Source organism: Mirounga leonina, unplaced genomic scaffold, assembly GCF_011800145.1.
Source record: "Mirounga leonina isolate KUSES-001 unplaced genomic scaffold, KU_Mleo_1.0 Mir_454, whole genome shotgun sequence".
Lineage (NCBI taxonomy): Eukaryota > Metazoa > Chordata > Mammalia > Carnivora > Phocidae > Mirounga > Mirounga leonina.
Window position 1 is genome coordinate 497,941 of NW_023270763.1, and position 11,387 is coordinate 509,327.

Genomic DNA, 11,387 nt, shown 5'->3' on the forward strand with positions numbered 1-11,387 from the left:
CTGAGAGCAGTGAGAGGTGGTGGCGTTGGCACATGTGAAGCAGGGGACCAACTTTTAAATGGCCTTTTAAATTAACGAAGGTGAACTAATGGGGTTTGGTGTGGGGGACACTGGCTCTTTTTCAGAGTCGCCGAACGACAGGCATTTCGATTACGATTTTAAGCCTCGTGATCAACTGGGGCTCTCTGTCCCTGCAGGAGGTACTCTGGTTTCGATCTTGCTGCTTACAGGTAAACAACCTGCTGGAAATTACCCTCCCGGGAAGCCTGTTCTTCCCTGAGAAGGGGCCTTGGTCTTCACGCCGGGACGACAGCTTTAACAACTAACCCCTCTCATCAAAGCGCTTGAGCCTGTACTTCTTCCGCTTATTCACGAAGTAAAACTGATGTTTCAGAAACTACTGTGAATATTTCACGTACCACTTGAAGCCCTTGACGACAGGTAGCGCCAAACCCACGATTAGGCACTGCTAACGTGGCGGTGTGGGACTCCTCCAGGATAAAACCCTATCTTCCTACAACCGGGCAGCGTGGGATGCCTCGGGCCGGAGCCCTAGAGCCCCGCGCCCTGCGTGGCACAGGTGCGTGGCGCCCCCGGCCATCAGCCAGTCCACACCCAAGCACGCCGGGCTGCGTGCAGCGCGGGGCACCCCAGGCTCCCTGCGCACGCAGTGCCCGGCGGCCCACCCGCGCCCCCAGGCCCCCCCAGCCCCCCCAGGCCCAGCGCCCGCGCCCCCAGGCCCCCCAGCCCCCCCAGGCCCAGCGCCCGCGCCCCCAGGCCCCCCCAGCACCCCCAGGCCCAGCGCCCGCGCCCCCAGCGCTCGCACCGCCAGCACCAGCACCCCGGGCCCCCCAGCGCCCCCCGCAACCCAAGGGCCCACACCCTCAGCACCCCCGCTGCCCGCCCACGCCCCAGCGCCCGGCTGCCTCCTAGCAGCGCGACGGGTGCCCCTGCTGTAGCGGGAAACATGTGACCACAAGCCGGCTGCCCTGGCCAGCCCCGCCTGCACCTGCCGCCGCCGCCAGTTCCCGCCCCCGCGCCCCGCAGCTAAGCCCGACCTCAACGGCGCACTCGCGCCGGGCGGTGCCCCACGGGGGCGGAGGTCCGCGCCAGCCGCCTCCCAGCCACCCCCGCGGCGAGGGCGCGGACACGTGACCCGAGCGCGGCCAATCGCGGACCCTGCCGCCGCCGGAAGGCAATGGCGCTGGCGCTTCTGCGCGTGCTCGGCCCGAGGCCGCGCCGGCGCCGCCGACTGGCTGCGTCCGGGTCACGGGCCCGCCCCCTCGCCGCGCCCCCCCCCCCGAGGAAAGCGGGCGGAGGTTCCCGGGCGTTCGCGGCCTAGGCTGTTGGCGCGGGCTCCCGCCCGGCGCTCTTCTCTCGCGGGCGGAGGTCACGACCGAGAGTCCGACGCGAACCGCGGTCAGCACGACCTGGGCGAGGTCCGGGTGTCCGTCTCCGGAGCGTCGGTCTGACTGAGAGCAAGTACTGGGGTCCCTGGGTTCGCGGCATCCCCGCCGTCCTCGCTCACCCCGCCCTCCTAGTCGGGGAGGCGCCCCGGGGCCGGGAGGGGCGCTCAGCCGACGGAAACTGAGCCCGCGCTGCCGCGGGGGTGCTCCGGGTCCCGCCCCGCTCCTGCCCGTGCGGCCCCTGCGCTGCCCCGGGGGTGCTCCGAGCCCCCCCGCTCCTCCCCCTGCGGCCCCTGCGGTGGGCGGTGGGCGGTGGGCCCGCGCTCCCCCGCGGGTGCTCCGAGCCCCCCCCGCTCCTCCCCCTGCGGCCGCGCGCCGCGACACCACCCCCTGGGGCGCACCCAGGGCCCCGCAGGGTGGGGGTGGGGTCCGCGAAGAGCTACCCACCTGCTGCAGCCGCTTCCTTCCCGGTGGGACGTACACTTCCCGGGGCGGGTGGGAGGAGGAGGAGGCTGGGAGCGCCCTTCCTTCCTCTTCACCACGCCCGCCCGCTCCTCCAAACCGACCAGCACTTACGAACGGCCGATTCCAGGGCCGGGACGGAGAATACAAGACGAGCCTGGCGCGTCCCGTATCCCGAGAGAGCAAGAGGGTGCCCGCAAAATGAGGCTGGGGCGTAGGAGGACTCGGGGGCCAAGCTGAACGGCGAAAGCTGGAACCATACGAGCAGCCAAGTGAACAACCCTCTTGAATCGTAACTTACAGGGTAACCTGACCACCCAGGAGTCCATAGAGGCGAAGAGTAAACAAGTGAGGGTGGAAGAACAGCCCTTTCCTACGGAAATACCACAACTTATAGATGCAGGAATAGGGAACTGGGAAAACAACTTGAGGCAAATGACGGCGTAGCAATTGGGGGCCGTATCTAATGGATGCTAAGATTAGTGGGCAGAAGCTTTGAGGCTTCAGATCTTTCCCCCAAGATACTTATTAACAGGGACAAATAGTAGCTTCAGAATGGAAAAACTTGACCAACACACCTCAAGCAGGTAATCAAGGTGTAAGGTACAACAACAGCATTAACCCCTGATGTAGTAACGCAAGGAGAAAGACACAAAAGCGCTCCTGTGGTTTTCTTGCCAAGAATGCATACCCTCCATCAAATCATGGGAAAGCTTCCGAGAAATCCAGGCAAGGACGTGGTACTCTTGGTACAACATAACAGTACTCTTCAAAAGGGCCGAGCTCCTGAAAGATAAGGAAATTCTGAGGAACTGCCCCAGATTGGCTGTGTCTAAGGAGAATGACTACTAAATGCAACATGGGGTTCCCGAGTGGCTTGGACTAGGTAAAGTACTGCTGTGGAAAAACATGAAATCTGAATAAAGTCTGCAGTTCAGTTGGCAATATTTGCTATAGACTGAATATTTGTGTTTTCCCAAAACTTCATATATTGAAACCTAATCCCCAGTGTGATGGTATTTCAAGGTGAGACCTCTGGGAAGTGCTTAGATCATGAGAAGGGAGCCCCCGTGAATGGGTTCAGTACCCTTGAAAAGGAGCTGAGAGAAGACAGCTGTCTATGAACCAAGATGTGGACTTTGACCAGGCATCAAACCTGCTTATAACTCGGTTTTGGACTTCCAGCCTCCAGAACTGTGAGAAATAAATTGTTTTTTAAGCACCCAGCCTCTGTTAATTTGTTATAGCGGCCCGAACAGACTAAAGACAGTATTGCACCAGAATTAATCACCTGACTTTGATATTTGTACAATAGATAATGTAAGATGTCAACCTTAGGAGAAACTGGGGAAAGAGCATTTGGGAACTCTCTGTGCTTCTTTTTTGTTTTGTTTTTGTGAAATACAGGTGGGCTATGGTGAATTCATCCCTCTCCTGGACCAGGGGCGCAAGGTTGCCCTTGTGTCCCAGAAAGGGGCAAGCTGATGAGAAGCTCAGGCAGGTGCCCTTTCGTGAACTCCCCGCTGCCCACCCTGCCTCTCCTAGCTTCTCAGGTACAAATGTCCTGAGCAGGAGCAAGCTTGGCAAATTGGAGAGCAGCAAGGAGGCCAGATGAGCGGGAGGAAGATGGCAGGAGGCGATCTTGGACAGACAGCAAGCATCAGATGGTTGGGGCCCCATCAGGTGGGGTTAGAGAAGGTGTTCTCACCTACCCCTTCATATCTTCCATCTCCATTTAGTACAGTTTTATCCTGTTGGGTTTTTCTCAGTTACCTGTGTAACATTATGTAACATTTAGCACTTAAATCTCTGTATCTTGTCCAGCAGCGTGGGATAGTATCTGTCCTTTCCTACCACAGAAGATAGGGATCCCATCCTTAACTCTGCCTCCTCTGCTTCCACCCACTTCCCAACTCACAACATCTAGACTTTTGCTTATACAAAAGTCAAGGTTGCTGCCTATCATTAGAACAGATTGAAAAGACTTAATTTTTTCATGCTTTGTTCATAGATTGATTCCCAAGGCTAGAAATCCATCAGTGGTTTTTCTGTTTATGGCTGCATTTTCCTCTCTATGCTCAATGGCCTTAAAATGATTCTATTCCATGAGTTGCCCAAGATAATGCCACGGTTTAGTTTGCTTCGTATTTGGACCACAATTTATGTTTACAGCTTTTCATTTTATTTATTGAGTTTCTAACTGCTGTTATTTTTTTTCTCATTGACACAAAGTGTGCCTTCACCATATCCCTCACATTGACCCAGCCTCTTGTGCTAAATCTTGCCCCAAATGCCCACCTTTTCCCCTGGAGTTGCATGTCTGAGAGCCCTCCAGCCTCTGCCGTTCAGGCCTGCTGCCCAGCCATCGCTGTGGACATCGCCTCACAGGCCTCCAGACGACTGCTACACTGGTCCCACGCTTTCCCTGTTCTTGGTGTCCTTTGTTCTCTGAAGTACATTACAAGCATGTCCTCAGAAAGGGATGTCTGCATACCAGAAAGGCCTTTAATTTGCCCTCGTAGCCAAACAGACTTCTAGATCCCAAGTTTGCCCCCAGAATTGTGACCGCACAGCTCCGTTAGTGTCTTGCTATTGACAGTTGGGTGATCCTTCTTTTGTAGGAGTCATATGAGTTTTATTTCTGGATGCTTTTAAGATCTTTCTTTTTCCTAATATTTTGAAATTTCTCAAGAACACATCTAAATAGGATCTTCGTTCACTTTGCAAGAGGGGCCCTTTCTCTTAGGTTCCTCCATTCTCTGGTTCTAGAACGTCTGTGTGCATGATGTTGAACTGATCCCCCCCCCCCATCATTTCTCACCTAGTCCTCCTTTTTGGGTCGTTTTTTCTATGTTCTGAATAGATACTTGGCTTTATTTTCTAACCTTTCCATTGACCTTTTTATTTCTACCACTTATTTTTAGAAGTCTTTTTTGGGGTACCTGGGTGGCTCAATGGGTTAAGCGTCTGCCTTCAGCTCAGGTAATGATCTCAGGGTCCTGGGATTGAGCCCAGCGTGGGGCTCCCTGCTCAGCGGGGAGCCTGCTTCTCCCTCTTCTGCCCCTCTGTCTACCTCTGTTCTCTCTCAAATAGATAAAATCTTTAAAAGAAAAAGTCTCTTTTTCTTTAAGTGAATTTTATTGATATTTGATTTACATACAATGAAATGGTCCCATTTTAAATGTATATTTTGATGAGTTTTTGTGCAGTTTTGTAGTTATCACCGCAATCAAAATACAGTTGTCTTGGTCCCCTTCCCAGTCACACCCCAACCCATACCCAGGCTTTGGGCAACCACTGATCTGATTTGCAGATTGGAGTTGTGTTGTCTAGACCTTTGTGGTCGGCACAATGTTTTTGAGATCCACGTTCTTGCATCTAACAGCACTTCGCTGCATTTTTATTGCTGAGTAGCATTCCACTGTATGCATATAACACAATAATTAAACTGTTTATCAGTTGACTGATATTTGTGCTTTGCCAGTTCACTTGAATGATGCTTCTGTAAACATAAGTGCACAAGTCTTTGTGTGGACATGTTTTCATTTTGCTTGGGCAAATACCTAGGAGTGGCCCAGCTAGACTGCGTGGTAAGTATATATTTAACTACATACTAAATGGTTGATGTGTTTTCCAAAGGAGTTGTATCATCTGACATTCCCACGAGAAATGTAGGTGTTCCATTTGCTCTGAACCTTTACCATCACTTGGTGTGGTCAGAACGTTCTCCGTTATTCCAGGTAACTCTGTGTCCTTGATAGGCTTCCCTCCTCAATAAGAGAGTTGACAGGAGCTTCATGTCCAAGGGTTTACCAGGCATTGGGCTCTTTTTGTGAGGTACAGAAAGGAAGGAGCCATTGGACACCTTACCAGATGCCAGACGGAGGAACTGAGGAAGGAATTACTTGGGAAGACGAGAGCTGCTCAAAAAAGCTCCCAAGCACTTTGGGAGAAGAGATACGTGGCTTTCTGAGCGGTTGCTGTGTGGCAGGCGTGGGGAAGCAGCCCAGAGCTTCGGTTAATCCCCGTGATGCCAGCCCCACCCCCAGACCTGGTCTGAGCCCCTGAGACCACAGGAGACAAGCCCACCTCTGCCCAGACGCAGCCCCCAGTACCTACGCTGAGATGCAGTTCCTCCACCCACATCTCTGCCTGCTCTTCCCCTACCCCAATAATGTCGTCCCTCCTCTCCTGCTGCCTGTGGCCTCCAACTCCGCTAGTCTCTGCCAGTCATCTCAATGAGGCCGCAGGTGAGAGGGAGGGAACTGCCTGTGCTCCATCTTCATCTTGCACTGAGGTCTGGATTTCCGCGGCCTGGCAGGACATCCACACGCATGGCTCGGTAGTGAAGGCCGATTATGAAACAGCATATATAGCATCCACTTTTAGAAAAATATGAATTATGTACAGAGAAAAGTGACAGAATAGGCCTTAAAATGTTTGCAAAAGTTACCTCTGGGTGATGGGATTAAAGTAGTCTATACATCTTTTTAACTTTTAAACTGTCACATGCTTTCTGAAAACTTAGGTTATATGGACAGAGGTTGCATGGTGGCTGAAGCCCCAGGCTGTGGGGTCACTTGGATCTGGATTTTCAAGTGTTAGATGTGCCCCTTACTAGCCGCAAGCTCTCAGACTCAGTGCCCTGATTTGCCATGGAGCTGTTCCGAATATTCGGTGAGGCTGTGCTGCCGGGCCCACAAGGGGTAGATTTGATCAGTGTTGGCCATTATCATACGAATATTAGTTTTAAGATAAAAAACAAACAGTAAACAATTTACATCGTCCAGCTCCGAGCTGAGAGCTTTCCTGGGCACTTTGCAGTGTGAATTAACTGCACAAGGGCTAGCAGCCAGATACCTGAACCAACTGGCTTCTGGGGGTAAAGCAGTTGATTGTAGGGGTGTCTGGGCGGTGCAGTCAGTTGAGCGTCCCAACTCTTGGCTCAGCTCAGGTCATGATCTCAGGGGTGCAGGATTGAGCCCCACTTCGAGCTCCCCACCCAGCAGGGCGTCTGCTTGGGATTTTCTCTCTCCCTCTCACTCTGCCCCTTCCCACCCCTCACATGCCCATACCCTCTCTTTCTAAACAAATCTTTCTTTTTTTTTTAAGATTTTATTTATTTGAGAGAGAATGAGATAGAGAGAGCATGAGAGGGAAGAGGGCAGAGGGAGAAGCAGACCCCCTGCTGAGCAGGGAGCCCGATGTGGGACTTGATCCCGGGACTCCAGGATCATGACCTGAGCCGAAGGCAGTCGCTCAACCAACTGAGCCACCCAGGTGCCCTAAACAAATCTTTTTCAAAAAAGGCAGTTAATCATAGGCATCACTTGGATTCTGGGGAATATCTGCTAAAGATGATAATTTTGGTTTGGGTAGAGTTGGCATTGGACGTTTGACTATGACATTGCTTGGCTACCTGGACCAGCTGTTTATTGGGGCCATTCCAGAATGATCATCAACTCTTCATGCCGGGATACTCAGCCACCTTTCCTAAGGCAGCTCATATAACCACCAAGGGACTTGATGTTCACGAGTAAGAACGTGACAGTCGTGTTAACCACTGGAGGCCACGCCTGACTCTCAGCAGCCTGTCCTGCCGGGCCAAAGTCCCTCAGACTTGGGTGAAATGCAGGTTTTCTCTGTATATCACGTTGTTTGTGCGTGCCATGAAAGGCTGATGAACTACTGAATGCTGACATAAACTGTCTGAAATAATTCTTGGCAGGCTTCTCTGCAAGGAGAGAGCAGCTGTGCTGGGAGCCCCTCAGCACCATCAGGACTGGACTGAGACAAGCCTGGTGCTTACTGGGGCAAAGCTGACCTCAAACGTTTTTCTCAGGTTTTTAAAAAAATATTTTCTGGCCTATTTTTTCAAAGGGGTGGGTGTCCGTGAATCTAATAGATCAAGAGTCCATTTGTTGTGCAGAATCCATCCGCCTGATATGGGTGAGGCCCTGTGCCAGGCCCAGGGGAGCTGGGGATGGTGGCACAGGACCGCCTTGCCTCCCAGAACCCAGAGTCTGCTACACCATGTCCAGCAGAAGTATAATGCAAGATGGATGGCATCTAAATTTTTCTAATAGCTGCAATAGAAAAAAAGATGTGGGTGAAATTCGATTGGATAATATATTTTATTGCACCCAGACACAGTATATTAAAAAAGATTTCACTAATCAACATCAAACAGGATGAGATTTTTTTTTTTTTAAGATTTTATTTATTTATTTGAGAGAGAGAGAGAGAATGAGAGAGAGCACGAGAGGGAAGAGGGCAGAGGGAGAAGCAGACCCCCTGCTGAGCAGGGAGCCCGATGCGGGACTCGATCCCGGGACTCCAGGATCATGACCTGAGCCGAAGGCAGTCGCTTAACCAACTGAGCCACCCAGGCGCCCCAGGATGAGATATTTTACATTCTTTTCTTCATACTGAGTCTTCCAAATCTGATGTGTGTACACACACAGCATGTCTCTCTGACGACCAGTAGGATTTTCAACCATCCTGGTTTACGCAGAACCACCCGGGTTCTGGCTCTGAAAGACCTGCATCCCAGGAAAGACTCCGGGGGATGCATAAAGTGCTGTTTTTCCTGAAAGGGTGTGGAAGGCTGGGGGAAAGTAGAAAACTCTTGTGGCAGCCCCCAAATAGGAGCTAGAGCACAAGGATTCCGTGTCCATTGGAAGCGGCATAAACGCCCTCCGCGGTTACTGCCCCTGCTTTTCCCCAACTGTTGATGGTGGCAGCCACGATTTGTAGTTTACATAACGACCATCCGCCTTGCATCGCTCCAAGAGATCCGAATTGCTAATGCAGTGCGAGCGCCTGCCTTTAACGTTGGCTGGGGATTCACTGTTGTGCTTTGTGTTGAGATAGTGCTGCTGTAAGTTTTCACATGGCAGATGCCGTGGCCATGTTGTCTAAGGGTTCAGATCGTGAAAATGAGAACAAGGACAGTGTGAATGCCGGTGTGACCCAGACGGCGCTGACAAAGGAGGCTCACAAGTGCGACTTTGATGGCGGGTGAAGCACACATACAACTGGACTAGGGAGCTAAAAACCAAAACAGAGTCCTATGCAATATGCAGAAAAGACGGGATGGGGATGATGGAGGAGCGGATGAAGGCACATACAGAGACTGAACTCAAGGCCCGGACATGACAGGAAGTTCTTCAAAGCCAGTCACAACTTTTTTGTCTCCCCCAAAGCCACCAATATTCAGTCCCCAGCACTGGCCACGGAATGAGCTCGGGCACACCCACCCCCCTACTGAACTCACATTGTCCACTCACTGCTCCGTGCGGCTAAGCGAAGCGACCCTTCCTCACTCACAGATTAGAATTAAAATTTTGAGAAGGGATGTGTATAAATGGGAGAAATTGTGATGAGCTGTTTTATCTACCCAACGATGCAGAACGGATCCTGTCACATCCTATGAACCATGATATTGTTAACAGTCTGTTAAGTGATGCACCGAATCCCGGCAGCGAAATGGTGTTTCTCCAGCTCCTCGTTACTTTGATTTGAAACAAAGAGTTACAAATTGTCTCCTTGATTTCAATGAAGATTTTGATGAAATTGCAGAAAACATGAATGAAAAGATTGTTGATACCTCGTCCAAATACAAGCTAGACTCTGCTCATCCATCTGTGTATTTGGTGACAGGGCAAGTGTAAATTCCGGCAAACTCCATTTAGCTGATCATCTTATTACCAAAGAAAATGAAAAGCTCTTACCTGCTCAGTGTCCTCCACACCTCGTATACAACACTGCTGTTAAGATGAGGTCTGCTTACCTGTTTTATTGGGGTTTCCAAAAGGAAAGTTTTAGTTACCTTTTAGTTTCCTCAAATATGCGGAAACATGATTTTTGACTTTATAGAAATGGAAGGAGAAAGCCTTCCTACAAGGTGTCCGTCATTGTTGCCGTAGGAAAGATGTTAAAATGTTTGCCTGCCATAAAATCTAATCTTATTCTTCAAAGTGTGAGACACGAGGAATGTCCTTCTCTAATTTGGAAATACATAAGGATGAGAACAAAGAAAGGGGTTACAGGAAAATGGAAATTTATATGCTCTTTTTCCAGAACTGCCACCAGAGTGTCTGATGCCCTGTGTAGACTGTGGGTGAGAGCTCACGTGGGCAAAGAACAAACTCACTTCACGACAGCAGGACTGCTTCAGAACTCAAACATGTCACCAGAAAAAGGTAACTAAATTTGACAGGACTTTCTCATTCCTTCAGTAAAACTGTAACTTACTTGAAATCCAACTTTGATTTCGAGTTTTGATGACCTCTGTGCTTTAAGACCATTTGCCTGAGAAAGAGAGTTTAACTTCTGGTGACTTCCAGTATGCTTTGGAGTTTGTTTGTTTTTAAGATTTTATTTACTGGGGCGCCTGGGTGGCTCAGTCAGTTAAGCATCTGCCTTCCACTCAGGTCTTGATCCCAGGGTCGTGGGTTCAAGCCCCACGTTGGACTCCCTGCTCAGCAGGGGAGTCTGCTTCTCCCTCTCCCCCTGCTCCTCCTCCCCCCACACTCGTGCTCTCTCGCTCGCTCACTCTCTCAAATAAATAAAATGTTTAAAAAAAATAAAATGGACATTTTAGACGTGGGGAACCAAAATGATAAATTTACATATGCAAAGAGCCTGATTAATAAGTGGCTGGTCTACCAGAGTGAGCCTGTGCATACAGACGGGTGGATGTTCTTTGAGCGCTGAAAACAAATTCCCACAAGTGCTCATAAGGTGTCATCACATTGGACTGACACCAGGAATCCGAGTTTCAGTGGCTTGATAGGAACAGTGCTGTAAGTCAGCATGAGCTGTACGCTTGACCACATCCCGAGTTTCCCACTGCCTAAAAGAAGAGAGGGATGTTCTAAGTTCAGAGACGCAATGTTGATAAAGGAAACAGGAAGAGTGAGACTGCTCAGAGTGTCATGGGACAGAAGGAAGCGGGTCATGACCCCCTTAATTGGTCTTACCGTATTTTTGTTCTCCTTTTAAAGAGTCTTGCGTTATAAAGGATCAAAGTATGGATAGACACAACAGCTTGGATGAATCTCCAGGGAACTATGAGGAGTTTAAAAAGCCAACTTCAGGGGCGCCTGGGTGGCTCAGTCGGTTGAGCGTCCGCCTTCAGCTCAGGTCATGATCTCAGGGTCCTGGGATCGAGCCCCACATCGGGCTCCCTGCTCAGCAGGGAGTCTGCTTCTCCCTCTCCCTCTCCCCCTGCTTGTGTTCCCTCTCTCGCTGTGTCTCTCTCTGTCAAATAAATAAAATCTTAAAAAAAAAAATTAAAAAAAAAAAAGCCAACCTCAAAAGCTTACGTCCTGTGTGATTCCATTTATGTAACATTTCTTTTAAGTAACCTACGCCCAAGGTGGGGCTTGAACAGCTCATGACCTCGAGATCAAGAGTCAGAATGCTCCACCCATTGAGCCAGGCAGGTACCCCAATTTATACAACATTTTTGAAATGACAAAATTGTATAAAAGCAGGGCAGATTTGTGGTTTCCA

At 50.6% G+C, this 11,387-nt stretch overlaps 1 long non-coding RNA gene across 1 annotated transcript; it reads left to right on the top strand.

Moving 5' to 3' along the window:
• The first annotated feature begins 1,291 nt into the window (after positions 1 to 1,291).
• On the top strand, positions 1,292 to 11,058 carry LOC117999267. The gene is made up of 3 exons (XR_004676246.1): positions 1,292 to 1,482; positions 9,951 to 10,072; positions 10,877 to 11,058. It is a non-coding gene; the product is annotated as an uncharacterized LOC117999267 (long non-coding RNA).
• The last annotated feature ends 329 nt before the right edge of the window (positions 11,059 to 11,387 follow it).